This window comes from Capsicum annuum, chromosome 1 (assembly GCF_002878395.1).
Source record: "Capsicum annuum cultivar UCD-10X-F1 chromosome 1, UCD10Xv1.1, whole genome shotgun sequence".
Taxonomy (NCBI): Eukaryota; Viridiplantae; Streptophyta; class Magnoliopsida; order Solanales; family Solanaceae; genus Capsicum; species Capsicum annuum.
The window spans coordinates 157,745,402-157,752,346 of NC_061111.1; the positions used below are offsets into that span (position 1 = coordinate 157,745,402).

Sequence of the window (6,945 nt, forward strand, 5' to 3'; positions counted from 1 at the left end):
CTACATTCTCAGTACATTCCAAAAGTACTGACCCACATATACATCTATGTGCTACATTGTCTCATAATGTAGATTCTGGTGCTTAGTTCCAGCAGTGTGATTGACCGCGAGCATCTCTATCTACATCCCAAAAGTTGATGAGTCCTCATAGTTTGGGGACCCATTTCTTCAGATTTCTAGTTTTTATGAAATACTTTGATCAGTTGCTTCCAGTTTAGTTCAAGTCAGTTGGCGGCCTGTCCCAGAAGTTCTCTAGTTAGTAGTAGTTGATGCTTGTCTGACTGTTGTTACGTTTCAGATTTAAAGTGTTGGTTGACCAAATTTCTAAGTTAATACTATCGGTTCAGACAATAATTCAGTATTTCAGCATTTCGCATGCCTAGTTCATCTTTGTTATGAATTTCAGATTTATTAGAAGACTTAAAGGGTTATCTTGGGACTACTCATAGTCTGAAGCACCATGTGACGTTCGGAGTACCTTCCCATGGCGTTACAGGATGATTGAATGATTTTGAACATTATTATTGAACTTTTTTTGTTATGAAAATTTTATTTTACCTATTGGAGTGAACAGTATTTTGTAAATTAATTCGATGTTTCAAAATAACCATTTAGTAAATTAACTGATTTTTTTAGTGTACAGATTGAGAATTATTACAGGACTATCACTATTATTTTAGTTAATATTTCTTAGTTATATCGTTTTGTGTATTGACTGACTATGCACCAAATGAACAAAAATATATCTTCACATATTACTATTTGTCTGGTGAACAAAAATATATCTTCAAGGGAACAAAAACATATCATTTGGTGTATTGTTTGATTATGTCATTAGGAGGTTAACATATCACTAGTTATTTCACAATCATATCTTAACATGATTAATAAAAACATACTAAAAAATATCATCACAATAATCTTAAATATTGTAAAATTCTGAATAGTAAGCATCAAATGTTTTATAAAAAAATATCATTCAATAACATATCTCTTATTTACTAAACAACTTCAAGAACTAAATTGCATATTTTCATAAACTACTGGTGGATAGTTGTGACATGTTGTTCGATTGTGCCCCTCTCTATGACATCTACTGCAAGTGACTCTGGACCTCTTACATTTATCTTCACTTGGTTTTTTCATCTTTCAGTACCTGATCTCCCTAGTAGCCTTTTAGAATTTGACAGCAGTACAATTCCATCCAACACTTCACGTGGTATTTTTTAAATACTTTCACAAGGAAGAGTTTCAACTGGTATTGCATATGAATTTCAAAAAATTTTGTTGTTGTAGTACGAGGAGCAATAGTTCTCTCCATGCTGATTTCTATATTTAATAGCAGTCATGACATGACTACAAGGTATCTCATCTAACTGAAATCGTCCACAACTACATTTACTATTTTGCAGACAAACTATGAATCGTTTAGCTCCATCAGTCATGATAGGCAAGAATTTAGTTGATGCTCTTACCTTCAATAAAATATATTAGCCATACTTAAAATATATATTAATACAAATAAAACAAATAAGATTAATATATAATATTCAAACAATGTACTGTTGATTAGTAAAAACTTACCACCATATTGTAAGATGGTTCACGATTCTCTATGAGAATGTCATTGTACTTGATTATTAGATCTCTGAATGTATTTTTTGCTTCTTCGTTTTGTTTCGTGTTTCATGATTCAACAGTCAACCTCATAAAATTCATTATTGAAACTACAGGCAATCTTCTAGCAATTCTGTTGGTATTATTTATTAATTCAGCTATGTTTGAGGTCAATGTCTAGATCATTTCAAATGTAGAATGAAACCCTTGCCCATTTATGATAGCCAACTTCAAATAGAAATCTTCTGTCTCTTTTATCTATTTGATCCACCCTCCCTATTGATTCTTCAAATTATTGTAGAGTATATGTGTTTGCCATGACAAAGAAATTTATGAAGTTTTTCAATATTCTTGTAGAAACTCTGCTTTATATTGTCACACAAATACCAAATGCAAGCATGATGTGAAAGATTGGGCTATATCGTCGAAGTAGCTTTTCATATGCTATCATTTCTATCAAACACGATATACATACCCTCTCTTTCACCAAATGCTTCTCTAAATTTTGTAAAAAATCATGTTCAAGATGCAATATTCTCATAATCAACAATATAAGCTAGTAGCAGTATATGACCTGATTTTATTCCATAATTATATGCATGAAGAGACTTTGTTATATACTTAAATTCAAAATAAAAAGTTACAAAGCAGAATTCATAACAGAATCTATCAAAACCAACAACATATGTATATATACAGTTTGTAGAAATATAAAATAAATAAAGTTACCTTCCGAATTCAAAATGCATGCAATCAGTATTGTCCCACGGTATAATGATTTTAGAACAGATCCATCAACAAGCAATATTGGCCTACAATATTCCAATCCTCTAATAGAAACTTTCAATGCAACAAAAGCATAGAAGAATCAATTTTCATCTATTTTTTATAAACTATGACAAATCCAAGATAAGTTTTGCCCAATATGTTTAAGTAACGTGAAATTGTTTGGTATGATTCTGTAGGATCACCACGTAACATCATAACTGTCTTTTTCTTTGCACGCCATGCTTGGCTATTATTAATGACACCCCATGTTGTTTCATCATGTTAGCGACAATATTATTCGAGGTGTACACTTTTTTATATTTACAAAATTGCTCAATACTAATCCTGCAACAACTCTTGTCATTCCTTGACGCCTTACGTATATTTGATTTTTTATTGAGCATACGTGTAATTCACAATACTTTCTTATCTTTAAAACTTCAAAACCATTTATACTTGACGATCGAAGAAATCATGTACAATCTTTCACCAGACAAATCAGGTAATAGTTGTTTAACATGCAATGCAAATCACAAATCAATGATTATATCAAATTAATGCATCAAATTATATATTATTATTTTTTATGAATATCGAAATATAAAATTTTTATCTGCTAGCATTAGACCGTTGGACGTAAAACGAGAATTGATTCACAAATGCGTGAAGTTTCATAACATTTGCAAGTGTCTCCTCGTTCCTGTAAACTTGTTTGATAGCTATCTTAGAATTTGTTGGACACTTATAATTTTAATGCATTCTTCACCAAATAGTTCTTCCTGTGAACTTAATCTAATCAAACAAACTGAATCATTTGTGTATAGATGTTGCCGCTCCACATTTACTTCATTAAAACTTTTATTTCCAACACAAACAATAGATTGTTCTGTATACTTTATTGGATTCGTTGACATATCCTTGTATGTGATGTACAATTAAAACTGTCCTTTTCTGATTCAAATATACTTTAACTCTCATATAATTGTGTATAATCATTGGTGGGCATCTATCACTAATTATGTATCTAATTCAATTTGAACATAATTAGTGTCTATCTTCAGTTGAGTACCTATTGCTTTTATCAATCCATTATACTTTGTATTTGAATCATACATAATTCTACCAACACAAAAATCTTTGGGTCTTCCTGTGATAATGTATATATGATTGTTAAATATTAAAATTTCAGTTAGATTTGATAGAAGAATTAAAAAAAAAAATTAACACATTTAAATTCATCAAGTCAAACACAATATATACTACAATCTTATATCACAATTTAGAACATAATTTCAACCTTAATTTACGGAAAAAAATCAACACCTAGTTTCAATCACACTAAATTCAAAAGACGGATTGCGTAAATTTAAAACCACTTATCTTGAGTGTTGCTGAACAACAACACTAAATTCAAAACTTTGTTTAGATATCAATTTACGAAAAAAATCATTGTTATCAGTTGTAGTACCTCAACATTTAAATATTTTTTATAAAAATTTCAAATATAGTAAGATATATTACCTGTTGTATCCCATCTTCCTCCATGTTGTATCATGATTGAATGAAAACAAGAATCATCCATATTGCATTGCTTATATCATTTTTACCCTTTTTTTCTTTTCAAATTAAACCAGTATTTCAATTGAAATTTTTTGCTTTGAAAGAAAATGAATTTCAAAAATTCTGGGTTTCTATCAATTTTTTTATGTGTAAGAAATAAGAAAGTTAAAAATTTATATATGTTCTCTGTTTGTTATATGAACAAGATGTGGATGGAAGGATGTAAATGATTTTGAAATTAGAAAAAATTATTTTTGAGAGAAAATAGGGGTGTATTATATCTTATGGCTAACTGTTTTCTATTTTTAAAAATTTCAATTATTATATAAAAAAATATGTTTTGATTATTTTTTTTATAAAATAAAATATGTTATATGTTGCAATCTAATAAATATTGCTATAAGTTGCAATTAACAATCTTATTTTGTATATATAAATTTTTTCTGCTTAATTTAACCGGTCCGTATCGGGCCAATAGTAAAAAAAATTTCAAACGTCCAGCACCGGTCCAATTAGCAAAATTATCGATTTAATCAGTCTTGAACCAGTTCAACCCTACCCAGTTCAAGTAATGGCTAGTTATCGGTCCTTCATATTTAAAAAAATATAAAAATTTACATGATTTTTTCAATATATACTATATATACACACATATATATACAACTAAATACGTTAAACAATAAACGTATAACATATGTACATTACATATTATAGTATTTTAGTAAACATAGTCATACATGCATTATATTCAATTTCTACTTTAAAAAATAGAAACAAATAAGTACATTTTTGAAGTATTCAACAAATAATATACTAATTAAAAAATAAAAATAAGAGATGGAACGACAATATCAAATTTTTGAAGTATCCGAAAGTGGAGTCTTTAAAAAACTTCCACTTGATATTTGTAATTGCAAAATTAAAAAATAAAATTGAGCACTTTAGGAGAAAATTAGAATAATAAAGAGAGAGATTGAGAGTGATTGAGAGAATGAAATTGTGTAAAAAAAAATAGTTTTTGAATTAGGGTATTTGTAGAAAAAATTTTGATAGTTAAAAGTGCCAAATTCAGCCAATTGGCCATTAGGCGAGCCGACGACTATATGTCGTTGGGCTGCCAACGGTCCAATTGGCAAAGGTCCCAACTAACATCATTTTTAAAAGAAAAATAGATGAAATTGGACCGATTCGATCCGAATAATCAATTGGCCTAATCCAATTTCATAACTGGGTCAGTCCACCGGGCTGACTATCCCAGACGGCCCATCCCAAGGACCGAGGCTCAGGAATCGAGTGGGTCCATCAGACCGGTTTAGACCGGGATGGACATGTTTTTTGGGCTAGATTAATAGGGTCTAACCTGGCCTAGTTAATAACTTTAGTTAGTTCTCTTCTCTTTCTGCACGTCTCCGTGTGTGTTGTAAAATAGAAGGAAAAGACATAGCTGACCATATCAGATGACCCATCCCCGAGATCGAGCCCAGGAACCAATGTATCCACTGAGCCAATTTAGATCGGGCTGGACATGTTTTTTGGGTCGGGTTAATCGGGTTGGACCGATCTGACCCCACCCAGTTGATAACTTTAGTTGGTTCTCTTCTCTTTCTTCAAACTTTTCTTTCCTCCCATCATCTCTTTCTAATTCATTTTTTATATTTACGATGTATATAAAATATATTATATGTATACTACTTTATTATATGTGTAATATAATCTTTGCAGTTAAGTGTGAAAATTAAAAATAAAAGACATTTCTTTTTTTGCACGTCTCTATATGTGTTGTATTCATTTGTACTTTTTTTTTGTATTTGATATTCTACTTGATCGCGATCCACTTTTTGTGGGTTTTGTATTAAGGTAATTTTTAGCTTTTTTTTCTTTTGTAGTGGTTGATTTTATACTTTTTTGGGTTATTGTTTTCTGAGATTTAAAGTTCTTGAACTGTTGTTAGCTTTTTGTTCACATTTTATTAATTAAAAAAATTCTAACTCATAATGCCTTGTTTTGAAATTCATGATCTATTAATTTTTGTGGGTTGAAATTATGTGATGAACAGATAAAAACTTGTTGTACACTCATCGAACATACCATGATTCTTAAAATAGAACAATTCTCATCACATGATTTTTACAAGCTGAGATCTTGATTATGGGAGTTTCATTTTTAGAAATCTTTTGGAGTATACACAAAAAATGATGCTTTGTCTGGTGAACTACAATGCTATAGTGCATGTAAATGAAAAGGGGGTTTAGAAATTAATTGTAGTGGACCAATAGATGATTTTGTCTATCTTTGGTAATTCTATGATTCTAGTTAATTTTCTCTAAAGTGATATCAATGACATTAAATATAATAACACCCACCAGCTGAAATGTGTTTTGAATGTTATTATAACAGAACTAGTCATGGTATTATTACTTTGTATCTAAATGTATCAAAGTAATTTGTCATGACATTTGGTTATAAGGTTCAGTATATCGCATTTCACCTCCCACGCATAAAATAGGTCATGATAATTTACCTCTAAAACAGAGACCAATAAATAGATTTTGACTTGATTTCACAAACTCTAAAGGAAGAAAGTAACTTATGTTGCAATCCTTATAAAGAATACCATACACATATATTCATTCATAAAAGAAAGATACACATTTTGGCATAATTTCTCAACAAAAAGTAGTAAAACATTAATATGTAAATATTGATCACTATATATAGATGAGGTAGGCGTTGTGGGTTGAAATTTTTTTAAAAAATTTAAATAATAAAATGGGGGCCAATGAAAACGTGTCGCTTCATTAGTGAAATATTTTTTATTTATTTAATATTAAAAATTTTAAATAAAGGGTATTTTAAAGCCCAAAGGTAGATGTGAAAGGCATTTTGGAGCCCAAAGGTGGATGGGAAGGGCAATATAGAGTCAAAAGATGAATGGCGGACATTTTTGCACCATTTTCAATAGGTGAAGGGCATTTTAGGGCCTTTTCCATTTAAAGAAAG

General features: G+C 29.9%; 1 long non-coding RNA gene across 1 annotated transcript; it reads right to left on the bottom strand.

The window, feature by feature from the left end:
- Positions 1-958: 958 nt before the first annotated feature.
- On the bottom strand, positions 959-4,136 carry LOC107856633. Its single transcript, XR_001670631.2, has 3 exons — positions 3,907-4,136; positions 2,347-2,429; positions 959-1,475 (listed from the first exon to the last, which is right to left on the bottom strand). It is a non-coding gene; the product is annotated as an uncharacterized LOC107856633 (long non-coding RNA).
- Between the last annotated feature and the right edge of the window lie 2,809 nt (positions 4,137-6,945).